Source organism: Tamandua tetradactyla, chromosome 4, assembly GCF_023851605.1.
Source record: "Tamandua tetradactyla isolate mTamTet1 chromosome 4, mTamTet1.pri, whole genome shotgun sequence".
NCBI classification, from domain to species: Eukaryota; Metazoa; Chordata; class Mammalia; order Pilosa; family Myrmecophagidae; genus Tamandua; species Tamandua tetradactyla.
Window position 1 is genome coordinate 166,922,531 of NC_135330.1, and position 20,469 is coordinate 166,942,999.

The 20,469-nt window shown below is 40.8% G+C and overlaps 1 protein-coding gene and 1 non-coding gene across 3 annotated transcripts in view; both read left to right on the plus strand.

The window, feature by feature from the left end:
- The first annotated feature begins 10,639 nt into the window (after window positions 1–10,639).
- LOC143681810 (U6 spliceosomal RNA) lies at window positions 10,640–10,746 on the plus strand. The gene has a single exon (XR_013174868.1). It is a non-coding gene; the product is annotated as a U6 spliceosomal RNA (small nuclear RNA).
- Window positions 10,747–19,417: 8,671 nt separating this feature from the next.
- Window positions 19,418–20,469, plus strand: part of FARP1 (FERM, ARH/RhoGEF and pleckstrin domain protein 1) — a 356,780-nt gene continuing 355,728 nt past the window's right edge. The window contains exon 1 of one of the 2 annotated variants that reach the window (XM_077158563.1): window positions 19,418–19,535. The gene's annotated coding sequence lies outside the window, so the exon portion shown is untranslated. Of the gene's footprint in view, window positions 19,536–19,906; window positions 20,161–20,469 lie in introns of those variants that run through there. The other variant, XM_077158564.1, reaches the window with a different exon arrangement.

The following is a 20,469-nucleotide window of genomic DNA, read 5'->3' on the forward strand; positions in this document are numbered from 1 at the left end:
GAGTCCTATGGAACAGACTTATTGTTTTGGAAACTGGTAAATAAGGAGAAAGAAGAATTAAGTCAGCCTTTTTAATATGAACTGTATTCCTTTGGAAGTTCTTCTTTATTTTATTTTATTTTTTATTTATTTTTTTATTTTTTATTAATTAAAAAAAAATTAACACAACATTTAGAAATCATTCCATTCTACATATGCAATCAGTAATTCTTAATATCATCACATAGATGTATGATCATCATGGAAGTTCTTTTTAGATACGTTTCAGCTTCAGTAAATGAAAAAGAAATGAGTATCTTTAAAATAATTTTGTTTGTATCTCTAAAAGATAAAACACTTTTATTTTTATGTATAATCGTGATTCATTTATCACATCTAAAAGTATCCAGTAAGTGTGTAACAGCAACCATGAGGCTGATTTGGGAAATTTCTCTAGCCAAACCTCTTTTTGCCACCCCAGCCCTGTAGTTTGGTTTGACCTCTGGTAGCCGTATCCCTCTACAAGTGTTCGCAAATGAAAAAGAATTTAGGCAATCATGATCAGTGGCCTCACATCTCATAAGAAGAGACAGAGACATTATCTGCCTCCTGTTGGAAGTTTACGTTATCTACTTATAAAGTGTTTGTGCCCCCCCAACCCACTCAAAAAATCTGAATTCAATGAGAGCAAGTTTTTAAATCAAACTACCAGTTACAGGAAATAGAGGTCAGGAGAACATGTTAACATCCAGCAAAATCTGGCATGTGGGAAACTATACAAGGTAAATGACCTGAATTTTTCAACATCAGAAATTACCAGGAAAAGAAAAAGGGAAGAGGAATCTATAGATTGAAGGAGACATAGGAGACATATCATAAAACGCAGTGGTAGACCTTGTTAGGACCCTACCTCAAATAAACCAACTATTAAAAGCATTTATGAAAGGGGGTGCGAAGGTAGCTCAGTGGTAGAATTCTCGCCTGCCATGCAGGAGACCCCGACTCGATCCCCGGCCCATGCACTTCCCCAACAAACAAGCAAACAAACAAATGAAAAACCAAAGCAAACAACAATAACAAAATTCAACAAATGGTGCTGTAATAAGGGGATACTCACATGAAAAAAGAATGAAATGTGACCCCTGCCGTACAGCATACAAAGAAAAAAAAATGCATTTATGAGACAACTAGAAAGGATACTCACATGGAAAAAGAATGAAATGTGACCCCTGCCATACAGCATACAGAGAAAAAAAATGCATTTATGAGACAATTAGGAAAATTTGAATATGAGATAATGGTATTGTGGATATGTATAAAAATAATCATTAGCATCCGTATATATGCACAGTAAACTACTTACAGGCGAAATATCATGGTATCTGCAATTTGCTTAAAAATAATACAGATTATGTGTATCCCCTAGGGAGGGGGCATTGTGTAGAAATATAGATAAAGCAAGATTGAGCAAGAGTTGATAAATGTTGAAGTCGGCTGTTGGGAGCACGGCAGTTCATTATATTATCCTCTCTATTTTTGTGTATGTCTAACATTTTCCATAAATAAAACATAGAATAAATGAGTGCATGAGCAAGCAAGCAAACAAAGATGGTGTTTTGGGCTTTCCATGGTGAATGAGGAGATGCGGAAGATTCACTACCAATTCTATTAATACATTTTTAAATTCAGATCTCAGAAACATTTGCTTATATTCTTGTATTGGGATCAACCATAGCTGATGCCATCAATCTATTCTTTATGAGTTCTGTAGCATACGGTGTCATTTGCTCATTCAGCCATGGAAGCATGCAGAGGATCTTGATGTGTCACGTAACTGTGCTAGAGGTGGGGTGGATCAAATGGAAATGGACCCGGACCCTCACCCAGGAAACAAGAGCATCTAGTGATGGTTGCACCACTTCCATATCGGAGTCATCCCATCTCTGCTGTTTGCTGCTTTGCTGAGGAACCCATCTGCCTTCACAAAAGACTGGAGACAGCCAGTGCCGTAGCAATATATTTTTTTAATTCTCCTGAATCGTTTAGAACAAAAACCTCTATTGATTAAAATCACATCGACCTTTAAAAGCAGTTAAATATCCATTTCATGAAGCAGAATCAATTCACACCTAAATATCATCTGGTTTGTAAATATTTAATACTTTTCTCTCCAGGCCTTTGAAAACATTTACTGCTTTCATCGAGGCTCACCCAAATATAGTCATTGTTTTCCCTGGGTGTTAAACAGCATTTTTGCTGTCAACATGCCTTGAAATTGGGTCAGCATTGATATTTTAGGAGCTGATTTTTATTCTTCCTTGTGTTCCTCAAGCCGATGCCGTTGCCCTAGTTAGTCTCGGCGTGATGCTCTGTTTTAACCCAGTTGTGGGCCTGTCATGAAATTGTCCCTAAACCACATCTACGATTTCCACTGGCTTCCTTTGCAAGACCTGCAGGGCAGTCACAAAGCCTGTGGTTCCCTCACTTTAGAATAGCAAGGAGGAAAACCCAAGTCTCAGAGCAGGAGAAAATGTTAATTTCTTTCCACAATAAAGGCGTAATTACTGGAAGGCTGTTAATTTTTAGAAGCAACCCAAAATTTGAGAGACTTTAACAAACTGAAAGAAAGATGCGATTCTTTCTTTGAGATTTTTTTTTATGTTTATTTATTGTGCCAGGAAAAAAAAACAGCCCCGAATGTGATATAAAGCAAAGAAAAACACTGAATAGGACAGCACACTTTCTTTTTAATCTAAATAACATAGCTATTTTCTAGCCTTTTAATTAAAAAGGAAAATGAACTTTCAAGTCCTGTTAGAGACTAGTTTTTATTTTTCAAGCAGCATTCATTGCTGCAATAAAAGCATGCATTAATTTAACATTTTCCATATTCTAATTTAAGCCACATTGAAAGAAAATGTTAAGATATTCAACTGTGTTTAAAGTAGGAGTGATTGCCTAAAAATATAGAGATAACTTTTGAAAAATAGCTTTGTTTCTATTCGTATGTTTCTCTATGTTAATATTATTCCTATCGATTCTGTAAATCATGGGAAGCATTTGTAGTTTTGACATTTATGGCCAGGGTCCACCTGTCTTTAACATGCTGGGAATATCACATCCTCCCTGCCCGGTGACAACACCGTCGCTCTAAGGGCCACTGCCGTGCTGTACCCCCATATTCTCACACATTTTTATCAATATCATTTGAGATTTTATGGAGCAAACAAATGAAGAATGTTAGTGACAGGCAACCTTAGTTATAGGTGCCAAGTTTTGTAAAGAGGATAAAGTAAGGTTCCAGAACCTATTAAATAATAGGTTTGGCAAAAATTCCTCGCAAGCATTTTAAGAATAGCATCACAAGATGCTGAGAGACCTTATGGATATACTAAGTTCAAGTCATACAAAATTCAATCCTTTTTTTTTTTTTTGTAGTTTATTCTAAGTTGATAGAGTAAGATAATGCTATAGTTCACTGCTCTTAATTTCACCAGGCAATTACCATCGTGTAACAGGATGGAGAAACGTGAGGTGTGTGGTAAGCAGATTTTAGAGAAATTAAAATAAATTGAATCCTATGCCTGGGTTATGTAATGGCTGTGCGTTAACTTAGAGGACATCTCTAGAGGAGCATTCTAGGGCATGGCACGTGACTCCTTGCAATATAATGTAGAAGAACATGGGAGAGACATATGTCAGTCCTGCAGATGACACACAGATTGTGACAGAAGAAAACCCAAGCCCTTCAAATGATGGAAATAGCTTGGATTGCTGGTCCAAGACCAGTGAGAAAAAAAATTAATGAAGATAAATTTAAAGTCAGCATATAAATCTCTTTCAAAGAAAGGGTAGGAAGGCCAGGCTTTATAATATAGGACTTTTTGCTCGTTTTTTGAGTGACTGGTTAATGAATCGACGATGTGATAAATATGCTTCGTGAAGCAACTTATTGCTCAGGTTCCTCATCAAAAGTCACCTTTGGGTACCACGCATTTTTTTCCTACAAGTTGGGCAATTTTTAAAATAATTTTGTTTTATTATTATCAGAAATGGTGCGGGCTTACAGAACAATCATCCATAAGATACAGGATTCCCATGCAATACCCCACCACCAGCACATGCATTGGTATGGAGAATTTGTTACAGTTGATAACAATTTTTTTTGGAAACTCTATTTTTTAACAGTTGTTACATTTGTTACAATTGATGAAAGATTATGAAAATAATACTATAACTGTGGTCCATAGTTTACATAGGGCTATTTTCCCCATATTCCTGACCTATTTTTTTCACGCATATTTTTATTTTATTACTCATCTACTCATACATTGGATGAAGGGAGTGTCCATCTCAAGGTTTTTATAATCACATGGCAGATGATAAGAGCTATATAGTTATACAATCATTATCATAAGATTAAGGCTACTTACTGGGTTACGGTTCCAACTTTCAGATATTTTCTTCAGGCTATTCTAAGACACTAGAAACTGAAATGAAGCCTCCATATAATGATTCAGTAGTCATAATCATTCTTATTTTTCAGTTACACCACTCCCTCTCATTTGATCTTTCTCTCAATCTTCAGGGATATCTGGCAGTGACCATTTTAAGTTCTTCGTGCTGGAAAGGGGTATCAACCTTATGGGATGGAGGAATGAACCCTGGTTGATGTTCCTGGAAAGACTGGAACTTCTGGGTTTCAGGGCTTATCTGGCATAGAAACAGTCTAGGTGCCGCACATTTTAAAACAACTATTGCCAACTAGAAAGAACAGAGTTTGGAGAAGTACATCCAGGATATTCAAAATATAATCTCAAATGGAAATGAAGGAGAAAAAATGGATATTTAATTGGCAAGTAATATGTGTGACAGACTGTGCTAGGTCTTGAGAGAACAAACTTCCATTGCCACATGTGTGTAACTGGCTTCTGAATAAAACTGGTTTGCACTGAGATGTTACCATATGGCCAGGAGAAAGCTCCCATAGGCTGGCGAGGGTAAAGTCCGGTTCTTCAGTGCGGAGCAGAGGTTCAGCTCAAGCCGGGGTCGTTATCTGGGAGGGAGCTATCTGTAGGCGAAGGCAGATGAGAAGGAGAAACCTTAGGTGAACCACAGTGCACAGAACCTTGGCTTTCTTGAACCTAATCAACTAAAGAAGGCCGGGAGAGCACTCACGGACTTACCCTCGTGCAGCCTGATCTCACCATGTTGTCCCGCAGTCCACTTTGGGTCCTCCCAGCTAAACACGGCTGTCAGCCCATCTGGCTTTCTTGTGACTCTGGCCTCAACTTGGGCCTCTGTGCCTTAGCTCTCAGGAAGGTTCTCCAATATGCTCTCCTTGCCTCCAGGCCTTAGAACAAGCGGTCCTTTCCTCCCTTGTCTGATTAAGTCCTTCACACTAACTTCAGGTCTCAGCTTAATGGATGCTGCCTAGGGAGGGAGGGTCTTCCCTCACTGTCCACGCTGAGCTCGGTCCCTCTGTGGCACGAACAGCTTCACAGCTCGGGGGAAAGGGGATACGTCTGCCTTACCCCCCACGGAATACTGGGCTCTCACCATGGCACTGGCAAAAACAGTTGAGGCTAAATAAATATTTATTGACAATTTACTCACATCATTCTTAGGTGTACAAAGAAATGTTGCTTCTTTATTTTCTACAACCAACCTGATCTTCCTATGAGTCCCTCACTCTGCTGAGAAGTAAAAGGAAAACATGAGACTCGAATTTGAAGTGTCATCCTCTTCTGCTTTAAATAGTCTCTATTTAAATTGATCACTAGCATTTCAAACTAAATTTATTTTAACATTTGTTCCCCCTATTATTTATTTTTATTCCATATGTTCTACTCGTCTGTTGACAAGGTAGATAAAAAGAGAATCAGACACAAGGTTCTCACAATCACACAGTCACATTGTGAAAGTTATATCATTATACAATCATCATCAAGAAACATAGCTACTGGAACACAGCTCTACATTTTCAGGCAGTTCCCTCCAGCCTCTCTATTACATCTTGAATAACAAGATGATATCTACTTAATGCATAAGAATAACCTCCAGGATAACCTCTCGACTCTATTTGGGATCTCTCAGCCATTGGCACTTTGTCTCATTTCACTCTTCCCCCTTTTGGTCGGGAAGGTTTTTTCAATCCCTTGATGCTGAGTCTCAGCTCATTCTAGAGTTTTTCTCAATCCCTTGATGCTGAGTCTCAGCTCATTCTAGGAGTTCTGTCCCACATTGCCAGAAAGGTCCACACCCCTGGGAGTCATGTCCCACGTAGACAGGGGGAGGGTGATGAGTTTGCTTGTTGTGTTGGCTGGAGAGAGAGGCCACATCTGAGCAACAAATGAGGTTCTCTTGGGGGTAACTCTTAGGCCTAATTTTAAGTAGGCTTAGCCTATCCTTTGTGGGGTTAAGTTTCATATGAACCAATCCCAAGACTGGGGGCTCAGCCTATAGCTTTGGTTGTCCACACTGCTTGTGAGAATATCAAGAATTCAACTTGAGGAGGTTGAATTTTCCCCCATTCTCACCATTCCCTGAAGGGGACTTTGCAAATACTTTTCCACTCACTAATCAAATCACTCTGGGATTCATCGGGGCATCACCTGGACAAACCAACAAAATCTCATGTCCTACACATGTGTTGTTCTTATACTTATCTCCTCCCTGCCTTTTTGGCATTTAGCCAAAAAAAAAAAAAAAAAAAAATAGCTGCAGAGTGTGATAAGAGGAAACAAAAGCAGGGGTTGGCCCATGCCTGACCAACTAATCAGGAGTCTCTTGACAATAAAGGCAAGGGTTCAGCTAGGCCTTAGAAGTGGAAGCAGGCTGGTAAGCATAGAGAGCCAACAAACCCTTCTCTTCCATCTCTTGCCTCTGCCTCCCTCTCAATGTCTGTGCATCTCTTTTTCCACATTGCAAACTACAATTTTCTGTTTCCCGTGCATATGGGAGCAAACAGTTGCCACCGACAATTTCCAATCATTTACATGATACAGCCTCTCAAGGAAACTGAACGGTTTCCCTCATCCACATTCTCAGGGGAGGGACTAATGGTTTGGATGCCCATCTCTGCACAATCAAATGGTGCCTGGGCTGGACGGTTTAGGGGTGCTTATACAGGGTAGGGGTAGGGGGCACTGTTGGTCAGAGAATCCAACAGAGGCCCACCACACTTGTTTAGACCAGAAGGAGGTGTAAGGGGCCATGTACCAGCCAGAAGAAAACTGACTGCAGGCAGTGAAGGGAGAAAATGTCAGCCTTTGGGAAGGTTAGGCTGTGACGCCCCCAGCTAGGTCAGCCACACTTCCCAGCAGGATTGCCTTAGATTTGTTTATTTTTTAAAGAAGGATGTTTCCTCTACATGAATGCTTTAGTTGTATAGTTTAAATTAATCCTCCCAAAGCCACAAGTGCTTTTCATCCCCATTTTACAAATGCAGAAACAAAGGATGAGAAACTAAGGTAGACTGTCAAGGCTTTATTGCCAGCCTGTATATATAGGGCAGGTTATAAATATAAGAGAAGTCCTGGCTAGTGGGGAAGTCAGACAGCATTAATTTCTGTGCTCTTTTAAAATTTTGAACATTCTAAGACTATTGATTCATGGCAATAGTAATAATGCTTTTTATGAAATATCTTTTTTTAAAACACCTTGGAGCACTTATTGTATACTTCCATTTGGTTTTTTTTTTATTATTATTATTATCCTAAATGGATGTAGGGATATAATATAAAACCCATTTTTAAAAAGACAAAAAAACCTCATGTTCTAACCTAATCATTCAGAACTACTGGTTTTAATGGACTTGTATTTCTTAAGAATATTTCTATTCTTTCAAGAATCAAAATTTCAAGCTGCAATATACTACTGAGTACTTATTTTATAGACTCCCCTAATCTGACCATTTGTATTGATGCACTGAATTTTCTTCTCACTTTCTTCCAGTGTGAATTATTAGGTTGAGATTGGATTCTGTTTTTTATTTTCTGCCACTTTCTTTAAAATGTCCATATTGTTCCCATGTTTTTCACCTTGTTACTTTCTTATATTTCTTAAAGACTTATGCCATTTTTCTGTGTACCCCAAGTGTAGTATTTTAGCACAAAGCAGAATTTCCATTTCATGGGCCTCATTCTATGTTTCTCTGCCTTGATCACTGATTCTCCTCCATCCTCTGCAAACTGTGCCACAAATATTTTTAGGGGAAAATAATCAGTGTGAAGTGTGTTTTTTTAAAAAAAGGATATTGTCTTCATTTATAGATAAAGAAGTGATAAGATAGATGGCCTAAGCAACTTGCTCAAATTAGTAACTAAAATGAACCCACCTGATGGCAAGAATTGAGCAGTGTCTTTGTCTGAAAATCTAACATGACTCTCCTATTCACATAAATGAAAACACCACCAGCCATAAGTGTCGTATGTCAGCACTTTGCTGCTGTGGAGCTAAGGGGAGGCCAGGAAGTGACATCTGCAGAGCATCTAATCCTGAGTCCTTGTCAAGTTGTCACAGCCCAGAGGGCTGCTGGGATTCCAGGCATACCTCAGTCGTTCTCAGATAGGCTGAGAAGATCAAAGATTAAAGAAAGCCTAAAGGAAAACTTGACTTTTCCTTGAAGCAGAGGTTGCCCTCACATATCTGAGGGCATTAAAAACAAACTCAAATTAGAAGTAAATGAAACATCGCAATACGGAATTTAGAAAAGTGGCTCTCTGTAGGCACAACTTACCGTTGATGACTTGGTAACATGAAAATCAGTAAACCCACTCTTCCTCATCTTTCTGATGCTGGGCTTAATCCTGGACTAATTCTCTTTTCTGGCTGTACTCGCTCCGTTGGGGAGTTCATCAGGTCTGTTGACTTTAAAGGTAGTCTGTATGCTGTTCACTCCCCAATTTTCAACTCCAATCTGCACCTCTCCTCTGAGCTCTGGAGTCACATCCAGTCCTCCTGTCATCTCCCCTTGGACGCCACATTGACAACTCACTCAGCCTGTCATCCCCCTTGGAACGGCTCCTTTTCCCAGTCTTCTCCAGTTAACAAATGGCAACTCATTCTTATAATTACTCAGGCCAAAAAACTTGGGATTCCTCCCTGAGCTTTGCTTGCTTCTCTTACACCCCACATCCGACCTGTTGGGAGATCCTCTTGGTTCTGCCTTCAGAGGCTACTCAAACTCTGACCACCTCTCACCACCTTTGTTACTGATGCCTTGTGCCAAGCCTCTGTCACCTGTTACCTGGACTCCTCCTTCCAACCTTGCTCCTGCTGTCAATTCTCAACACATCAACCAGAAATCTCCTGTTACAACTCTCTGCTTACAACTCTCCCATGGCTTCCAAAGTCTATAAGTAGAAGTCAAAGCCTTATAAGTCACTATTTTTTCTGTCCCCCTTCAGCTCTGGGTCCTCATGTCCTATGACCCCAGCCCTTTTCTGCCTCTAGCTGAGGAGATGATGGACTTACAGATTTCTTCAGGTGGGTCTCTATCATGTAGATAGGGGTTCCTCACTGTCCAGCAGTCCACGATGTTGGCTCTTCCACTTCTTGGCTCCAGCCCCTGTTCTCTATCTACTCCATATAACACCTCCCCTGCCTTTCTCCAAAGGGAACTCATTGGATTCCGAAGAAATCTTAAATGTTTTTTTATTCAACTCCCCAAATGTATGGGGAATTCGAGGGAGGTGTGGAGGTAGAATTGGGTACTAGTATCAGGTCCTATTATCTCCTCCTCAGAAGAGCTGAGGTTTTCAGTCTAGGCTGCCAGCAACCTGTCTCATTCACATGCTGTCCCTTGGGCCTCCTCCCAATTTTGTTCCCTAAAAATTTCCTCTTTGCCTTCACTTCCTTTGGCCGTCCCCTTTGAGCCCTTCTTTCTCGGTTATACTCGTTCCCTCTTCCCGGTCTTTTCCCTCAGGACCTACTAAACCTCTCAGTGGAAATAAATAAGTTCCGGGCCCTTTAAGTCTGTCTTACATCTTATACATTTTAAAGTCCCAGACATTATTCAATGGCTATTCCCTCTGCCTCACTTACGAAGCCTTCAAAGTGAGGAGGAGTGAGTCTGATCTAGCGTCTTGGTCTCTCTACTCAGGGAGAAAGGTAAGCTTGCTCCTGGTTTGGGCGGGTTGGGGAAGAAGTCGGGACACAGAGTGTCTACCCCAGGCTTTCACTGGTTACCTCCAAGTCATCTACAACCAGGCCCCTCCTCCCACTGCAGGAATCATTTCCCTTGCAGACTCTCCTTCCACCCCCTGCTCTCCATCTGGCCTGTTTGAGAGATTCACATTCCTTGTATTAACATATCTTTGATTCAAGTTTTGCTAAAAATACGGTGGCTTTATTTTGCTAAGAGCATTTGTCTTTTTCCCCCTAACACTGCGCCTCCTGAGTTACATTATAAATTTTTTTTCCCCAAATCAATTCTGTAATTATCTGGGGTTTAGGACAATGTAGAAGATTCAATTTATCTGTCAATGTAAAATAACCAAATTAAGTGACCAGATGAACTTTATCAATATTGTAACTTCCATCAATCAATGGACTTTGAATCAGATTTTCCAGGGTTTAGGTAAGAGTAAGGCAGATAATCAGAGGAGTTTGGTTCTATCTCATAATGAGTCCCCTCTACAAAAAATTTCTCATTCTAGTGCTCACTTGGGCAGCACATATACTAAAAGTGGAACAGCACAGAGAAGGTTAGCATGGCCCCTGCGCAAGGATGATATGCAAATTTGTGAAGCATACCATATTTTTAAGAAAAAAAATTCTCATTCTAGGTAGATTATCTTTCAATCTTAGAAGAGAAAGGACAAACTTTGATGTACCATCAAATGTGGTTAAAAGGCAATTTAAAGAAAATTGTTGTTTTGTATTCTAAAATAACTGAAAAGCTTCCCTGGGACAGAGAAAAGGAGCCTCCTAAACTTAAATGTTCTCAGAGACATTTGTGAGCAGGGGTTGAAATACCTCTAAGTGTAATTAACGAATTTAACAAATATTGGAGCAAGGAGGATTAAAGAGCAGTTTTGTAATCAAACCTGCTTGGAGCCTGTTGAGTTTGACTGTTTATTTCTTCCTCAGGTCCCTGCTTAGTGTCATTTCTTCCTAAAAGGCTCCTTTTGCCTACTCAGTCTGGGTTGGACTTTCCTTCCAAATCTCAGTACTCATTTTTATATTGCCCTTACTTCAGTTCTTGTACTTGCTATGAACTAACCCGCCTTCCTTGCTGCACTGTCAATCCCTCAATGGACAAAGGTCTAGCACAGATTCTGACAGTGGTATGTTCTCAACTCGTGTCTAAAAAATAAATAAATGGGGATGGAAAGGTTTTTTGATACATTCAAATTTCCAAAAGCCCACACTCAATCGTATGAGATGTTGTGTGGTAACGGGGGAAATCGTACTTTTGAAGGAAACAAGAGAAGAGAAGGAATTTCTACAAGCTCAAAGGGAAAGAAAGAGAGCTTGCCATCTTGCAGACAGCAGAGGCAGTGCCTTCCCTGTGCCCCGGGCCTTGCCTGCATTCCCGGGCTGCGCTGACTGGACTCACAGCTCAGGACGGTGATGTGATCTCTAGAAGGTCTCCCCAGCATTTTTTTTTTTTTTTTTCAAACATTGGGCAGGCACCGGGAGGCAAGCACTCTTACCTGCTGAGCCACCATAGCCCACCCTCTCCCCAGCATCTTAATGCTGCATGAGATGCTGGGACTTCTACTCACCTGTAGAGGTGCACAAGGGGGAGGTGAAATGAGCTCCCCAATGACTGCAATTGAGGTTTTTCCTGCCAGGTGGGATGAGGCTTGCGATAGAATTTAAGTGATTTTTTTTTTTTTGCACACTGATTTTGGAAACTGGTTTATTTAACATATATATGGAGTTTCCAACAAGGGAAAAAGGCAACATCCATTACAAGTTGATTTGTAATATGAACCAGTTTCAATGACAAATTTGTAAAAATTCAAGAAAAGTTTAGGTGTAATCATCAAATTTATATTAAGACAGTCAATGAGATAATTTTAAGGTGATAGGTGGTGGAAAGTTACTTCGGTGTCTAGGTCATAAACTCTAGAATGGGAGAATTGCTGAGAAAATGAAAGGTCTTTTCTTGGAAATGCTTTAGAAGTAGGAAAGATTGGAATTGTCTAAAAAGCTAGGAATCTGGGGAATTGACTAGATGCTATCAGAAAGTTCTTATTAGGCTTTCTAGTTTACACAGAAAGAGACCAAACATAATTAGAAATAGACATATAGAAAGTTTTCAAGTCACAAAAGGCTTTGGTAAAATAGAGTAAACCAGAAATTTCTGTACTTTTAAAGGGTAGAAAAGAATTCCAAATAGGGCTAAAGTGGCCTATGTAGACATATAACTTCATAGAATACGTCATAGAATGTTTTGGATAATTAGCTTGGTTTAAAATAGCTTAATTCAAGGGAAGTGCAAAATCTATGAAATGACAGTTTGATTATGGCTAATGATGGTATAATTGTACATCAATATCTATGAAAAATATAGAGCAATGTTGTTAGAAAGACTTCTACAATTATCATGTAATTTTGAACTGTACGTCCTAATTGCTCCATTCTTGCATTTCTCAACTATAGGATGTGCTTTGCCCATAGCAGGCATTTAGTTCTTAATGACAATGAATAGAAATCATCTATAATGACCCTGTGGGGCATTCAATAATGAGTCCCTTTTATCAAGGGTGGAGGACTTGCACCCCTCTTTCTGTGCATCTGTTCACCCACCTCCTCATTTCTCCCCAAGGGCAGAAGAAGTGCTAAATTGAATCAAGTTTATAGGCTGAAGCCATGTGCCCTTAAGAGATTTTATCCTTCTTCTATGCTGCCAGGAGTCCACAAAGGAGATAGTGAACATTTACAGGAAAGGAACCACAAAAAAAATCCTAAACATAGAAAAAGGCACACAAGTTCACAAGTAACAAGAAAGAAAAGCAAATCAAATTGTATTGAGATATTTTAAACCTATCAGATTGTCAAAAATCTTAAAATGGGATAAAGGACTTTATGGAATGGCAGTGGGGAAAGAGGAGCTCTCATACATTGCTGGTGTAAGTGTTAAGTTGCAGCAACCCCATAAGGAGGGCAATTTCACGTCTATCAAAAATATACATGCATAATCCTTTGACCCAGTAACTCGGTTTCTCAGAATTTATCCTACGGTTATTTTCATGCACGTGCAAAATGATATGGATGTTATTCACAGCACCATTATGTATAATACCAGATAAGAAAGAGTTCACAGAAACATCAATAAGTAATTTTTTTTTTCATGGGCAGGCACTGGGAATTGAACCCAGGCCTCCAGTACAGCAGGCGAGAACTCTGCCACTGAGCCACCATTGCCCACCCTTAACCACCATTGCCTGCCCAATGAGTAATTTTGACAGTCAATTATGGTGCATCCATATCGTGGAATTCCATGCAGAGGTTAAAAAAAAAAAAAAAGGAAATGTGAAATTATTTCCAGGATTTTGCCAGGAAAATTACATGTGGAATTTCTGGGTTATTACCATATTTGGTAAGTTACCATATTTGGTGTTAGGAATTGCATTATGTACTCCAAAGTTGATGTCCTAGCTCCCAGTACATCAGAATGTGACCCTCTTTAGAAAGAGGGTCTTTTGAAGGTAGATTAGGGTGGGTCTTAATCCGGTAGAACTGGTGTACTTATAAGGAGAGAGACACAGATGAGGATGTAGGGAGACTGCCATGTGATGACAAGGCAGAGACTCAAGCCCAAGGATTGTTGGATGACTGCCAGAACCTAGGGAGAGGCAAGCAGGCTCCTCTCCCACAGATTTCACACTTGTAGCCTCTAGAACTGAGAGATGATACATTTATGTTGTTTTAAGTTATCCAGTTTGTGGTACTTTGTTACAGCAGCCCTAGGAAATTGATAGCAAGGGTATGTTTAACTTTTAAGAAACTGCCAGACCTTAAGTATGCTCCCTCTACTACTTCAACATGCATATCTTTAACTAGAGTTCAATATTTCTTTAGTTTCTTTTGAAATAGTTTACAATAAAGTGCACAAATCTTAACTGTCTATTTATGAAGTTCTGACAAATGCACTTGTACAATCCAAACCCGTCAAGATAAGGAACGTGAGTGTCACTCCAGAACCTTCTCTCCTGTACCCTCCTCCCAGTCAATCCCTACTTCCCAGCCACTTTGATAACTCCATTCTGATTTTAACCCCACATATTTGTTTTATCTATTACAGAACTTGATATAAATGGAATGATGCAATATGTACATTTTTATGTGTCATGTTCCTTTCACCTGAGCACAATGTTTTTGACATTCAAATATTGTAGCCTTTTATACATATACCACAGCTTACTTCTCCATTCTCCTGTTGCTGAACAGCTGGGGACCCTCCAACCCCATTTTTTTTAAGCTTTATGAATACAGCTTCTATGTACATTCTTCTACAGGCTTTTTGGTGTGCATATATTTTCATTTTTCTTGGCTAAACACCTAGAAGTGGAATTTCTTGGTAATATGTCAGTGTGTTTAATTTTATAGGAAACTATAGAGCTTTTCCCAAAGTAGTTGTAGCATTTCACAATCTTACCAGCAGTGTCTGAATTTTGGTTGCCCCACATCTTCACCAAGCTTCAGTGTTGGCAGTCTTTTTAGATTTAGCAATTCTAGTGGTTATGTAGTGATGTCTCACTGTAGTTTAAATTAACTTTTCCATGACTGATAATGAGCACTTTAATCATTGGCTATTCATGTATCTTCTTTTGTGAAGGATCTGTTTAAATCTTTTGTCCATTTTTCTCATTGCTGTTAACATTTTTTAAAGTATCCTGATTTATGGGGCAATCCTGGAAAACCACTACAAATACACAGATATCTACTCTATTTTTAAGCATGTCCAGGAAAGGAAAATTTTTATCTCAAGACTCTTTTTCAGTATTGCGTAACTACTGTGAAGTACTTAATTGACTCCAGATTACTACAATTCCAGCACATTTCTCTTGGTTACTCCTCATTCCAGTTACTGAGTTAAAATAGAAATATTCAGAGACAATTTTTTATTAGACATTGCACATTTATTTAGGTTATTTTTTGAATGTATAACAGGGATTTAAATTTGTTAAAAGGTATTTCATATATGATATGCCTTTAATTGATCCTTTCCCTACTATTCACAATCTGTATGGATGAGACAAAAAGGAATAATTCAACCAAGTACCAGCTTACCATACATTTGTCCACCTTCAACCCCTTTACTAATGGGTCAGAAGCCCAGGTTCCCCTCTTGTTGGGAAAAGGAAAATCTTGCTGTTTAGGAAAAAGGTGTGGTTTTATTTAGGATCCACTTTATTTTCAAGGATTAAGAGTTGTAGTTAAGTGTTCTTGAACTGATATAATAGGATAAAGAAGCTGCTCAAAGCCCCACTTTACCAAAAAATTTTCTTCTCAGAGTTGCTGGTAATTTGGGGGTTAAGAGAACTGACTTCCCTTAGTCAAGAATTGTAGAGTAGACTGTCACGTGGAAGACAGGAGTTAAGCTCAGAGATGTACGCCAAGCTGACTAGCTCTCCCTTATCCTACTCAGGAAGGAGAGAGTGATTACTTTTTTTTTTTTTTTTTTTTTAGCATTTTCTTCGACTCTCCTCCAAAATGCCTTAGACTTAAGGATCCTGTATTGGCAGCAGCAATAGTGTGCGTGAGGAACTTTTTTTCTTTTTTGCCTTAAAATGTATGTACATCTGATTTAAAGAAGGGAATAATCATGCAAACACATTTGGACTGCTTTCAAAGATTTATAAACATTAGAGTTCTTTTGCATGGAACCTCATACCTGAGATAATTAGCCCAAGGAGATTTGCTATTTTGATTATGGACATACACATACATAAATATATTTCCCCCCACATTCCTACTTCAACTCTTAATGCATTTTTAAACAATGAAGCTACTGTAAGTATCTATCAATAAATGACAAATCTTCCCCGTATGTGCCACTTCATTCCCTGGGGATCAAAAGGCAAGAACACAAACAAGATTCAAAATCGTCACCTTGCTCTGGTTTTCTCCTAAATTTCTCTTTTAAAAGTGGAAGGTAGAAAAAGATAACCTAAATGTCCTTACTTTTAATCTTACTCTATTTTCTATCCTTAAAGAAGTATATATGTTTATACTTTTCTTCAGCTGTCCTAGATATGAATATAGAAGCACAACAGCCTGGCCTCTGAATCCTGACTACCTGAGTTCGAATTCCCCTCTCTGCCATCTACTAGCTGTGTGACCTGGGCAAATTACTTAACCTCTCTGTCCCTTAGCTTTCTCACTTGTAAAATGGGGATGATTATATCATTCCTACTTCATAGGATTGAGGGGTAGTGAAATGAGTTAATATTTATTAAAGTATTAATTGCTCAATATGTTTTAGCTATTATTGTAAGTAGAAAACAAGAAACACTAGAAGGAGTTGAAGTTGAGGGTTACAAATTTCAAAGCAATTCTAATAAAAATCGGAGCACGATCAGTTTTTGAACTTGAACTTCGAACTTGCTCCAAGAGCAAGGGCATGCAGCATAGCTAGAAGCTGAATGGCTTTTTAATACTTAGCGACAGAAATCACATAGCATCACTTCCATGGTAGCCTATTGATTTCAAGAGTCACAGCTTGCCCAGAATCAAAGGGAAGGAACATAGACTGTACCTCTCAATGGGAGAAGTGTCAACAAACTTGTGGCCATGTGGAAAGATAAATTACTGCAGTGTCTTCGGTGGGTAATTTGGTAACATCTACCAAAATTTAATATGCAAATATCTTTTGTCCCTCATGGATATTCCCGAGATCCTTAATCTCTACCTTCCTTCTCTCTCTCCTTAAGCTTTTCTCTATCAGGTTTCTATCACCCCCAGTGCTGCCCCTTCCCTTTTGAGGTCTAGAACCTTTTCTGCAGAAGGCTCAAGTTCTGGTTTCCACTTCTCTTCTAGTATCTTGAAAGTTCTGCATCTTCAGGTGTCCACTTCATGCCAGTTGCTTTCTCTGCAGCTCAGTTTTCTGCTGGTTCCATTAAAGGAATGGGTCAACTCTGGTCCCATGGGCAGTAGGGCTCCAGAAAGAATGGGAATCTCCACCCTGGGCTGCTTTTCTTTTCTCCTAAAGAAGGTGAGATTAGACACAGCTCAAAACTCCAAGATTTTATTGCCTACCCACCCTATCGGGAATTCCTATTTTTCCTATTGACATGAGTTTGAACCTGCTTCTTCTAGTAGTACTACTCTACCATATTATGCTGTATTAGTAAACTAATTTACTACCGCCTAACAAATTACTCCAAACTCCTAGTGGCTTAGATCAACAATATTTATCTTCTCACAATGCTGCAATCTAGGAGCAGCTTAGCAGGATGTCCCAGCTCTATGTCTCTCACAAAGCTGAGGTAAGCTCAAGACTTGACTTAGTGAAGTGATTGTAGGCAAGATTCAGTGCTTTGAGGGTTGGTGGACTGAGTCCTCGGTTCCTCGGAGCTGCTGGCCCAAGGCTGCCCTCTGCTCCTTGTCACATGGGCCTCCCCATAGAACACCTCACAACCTGGAAACTTGTAGGGAAACAAGTGAGGGGGTAAAAGAGCGTTCTATTAAGAAAGAGTACTAGCAAGACCAGGTCACAGTAGTTTGTAAACTGACCGTGGACATGCCATCCCTTCACATCTGCTGTAGTCTCTTCATTCCAAGTGGGTCACTAGGTCCAGCTCACACTCAAGGCATGATGGTTACAAGAATGTCCATGCGAGGCACCATGTCAGAAGCTGCCCGCCACAGGTGCTATGGGTCAATCCTCTTTCCTCTGCCTTGGCTTTTATTATAAGCTTCCTCATGTTACTGACCGTGCCATGTCCAGAGATGGCATTTCCCTAATCCAGAAATGACCCTCCCACAGAAAGCTGCTGTGAGTGATGTGTTGTTGAGGAGCGGGTGATAACTATGGAATAAAAATTTCTATTTTATTGTGGCAGGTGATCTCTTTAGTATGAGATATTTAAATATACACTTTTGTATAATCCTAGACAATTTCTGAAAGACTGTGAAAACTTTTGGGAAAATTATCTCTGAGAAGTAAGCTTGGGGATGTGGGAAAGTGTCCCTATTATGTTTTACTTAATATCCTCCTACACCATTTGATTTTACTGAACTATGTGCATACATTTATTTTGTAATTTAAAAATCTAGTTAAACTTAATAAAATGAGGTTAAGAACAGGGTGACTACTTAATTGAGAGAAAAAAACCTAAATTACCCTATTTCATGGCACAGGGGTAAAAAGGAGACCCAGGTAATTATAAATTTTTATATTCTGGACCTTTAGGCACAAACAAATGCAGTTTTTCAGGGGTTGATTACCCAGAATGTGGATTTTCCAGGCCAGGTACACTGGTTTCACTGATACAGGATTTTAAAAACTGCTTTCGATTGTATTAAGAACAAATCACAGAATGCTAATGAGAGCTAGAAAGAAACCCAGGAGGCTAGCTCTCTATCCCTTTCCTTCCAGCCTCTCCTGGCTACCCAAAACTAGCCCTCTTCTGTAATACCAATTCTTTCCCCAAAGGCTCCTTCCCTCAGTCTACAAACCCCCTCAGATGGCCTCTGTTTTAAGAGACTTACCTTCCCTCAAAAATGCTGGCAATTTATGTTAAGAAAACAGCATAAGAAGTTGTGCTTTTATATATAAAGATCATATATTAAGAGCAAAACACTGTTGCGGACTTAAAAGATGAAGGGAATACTCCAACATGTAGAAAATGTCTTGGAACAAGAGTGACTAAGTGCTGCTTTACTGTGATTTCTACCTTTTTTTTTTAAACGTTATAATGCATAAACATGGGTGTGGTTCCCAGACCAGGGAAAACCACATCACCTGAGAGGGCGAGGGGGCTGTTAGAAATTCAGACCCTCAAGCCCTGCCCCCAGGCTTGTTGTTGGTTATGGATTCAAGCCTCAAACCCACTATTTCTTCTCTTCAACCACAAGCTACCTTTTCCTTTTTAGGTCTTAAGTCCATATTGCCAGTTCTTCCACCTTCACCAAATTGCCGGTGTTAAAGACATACAGTTCAGTACCTCACACTCAAAACAAATCTCTACTTCTTTTCAGAAACAACTGGCACTAGTTATACTAAAAGTACCTTGAGTACCTCTAATGCAGCCTGTTCTCGTCTCAACCCTGTTCCCACAGCTGTTGTTGTACCCCACCTCTGACCCTTTGTCCCCTGCTCAGCTCCTGTCATTCTTTTTAGTTCAGTTGGGGCCTCATGGGTGAAACCTGCCCTGTGGGCCTGAGGTCTGTGAACTTCTCTGAGGTGTGAAATGACTCGGTTTGGAGTCAGAGACCTCTAGAGGCAGTAACGCACTAGGCTCTGGGATTTGGGAATTTGGTGGACGGTTGCTTTGTTTCTGACCTGCTGCAGCCGAAGAGCTTTTCCGGTGACACCGAGAGGAGTTTATAGGGACCAGAAGAAAGGGCGCCACCAGGGGCTCATGCAGGAGAAGGTAATGCGGCAGCTCCCAGGGTCTGCTCCCCACTCTACCACCCCAGCTCCTCAGTCCTGCATCTTGCTCCCATTTTCCATCAAGTTCTAGAAGCCTAGAAGGCAAGCAGGAATCTGCAAACCAGCTCCCAACCTCTTCCACCACATCTTTCCTTATGGGGCATTTCTTGTCGCCCAGGCTGGGAAGTGGGGTCTGGGTGAGGACGCCGAGCTGTAGTGCAGCCGGGTGCGGAGGTGGCAAATGCCCCTCTGGGATGAAGGCCCTCGCACCCCACGGTGGTGTCCGGAAGCCACCGCGTGTGGTCCTGGGGGAGGAGGTTCCTTCCTGGTTCCCTGCAAAGCGCCACTCCCCATACAACACAGCAGGTGAAACCCCAGGTGGGCACACACGTGGGGCACGCCCTTGCATGATCTCAGAGGAGCAACTCGCCAAGTCCACGCCACTGGTCGCCCTCCAGATGTTCTTGGTTTTACCTGTATACAAGTCCGCCGCTCTCCTTATTTAGCTTTGAACGCCAGCAGCAGGATTTGCTTCTCCCGGGTGGCGCAGTGTGCTCCCCAGTGCTTCCCGCGCTCTGTTCAGCCGCGCAGCGCGGGGACCTGTTCTGGCCGTGCCACAAAGTAAGGTAAAGATTAGCGGTGAGAGCGTCTGGGTGGGGCAGGGGCGCCCTGGAAGGAGCAGGATGCAGCCCCTCCCCCCCCACTCCCCCACCCCCAAGGGCTGCACCTCCCGGCACCTGCCCAGCGCGGCCAGCCTCAGGGGCGGGGGCAGGCGGGGCGTGCTGGTGCGCACGTCGCTGTCCTGAACGCTGGAGGGGGCTGTGGCTCTCCTGCCGTCCCCGCTGCCGCTCTCTGGGATTTCGCTTTCCCCGGACTCCACCCCCGCCCCCCCCCCAGACTAGGGGCCGGCTCAGGGCTGGGAGGGGCTGGGCCGC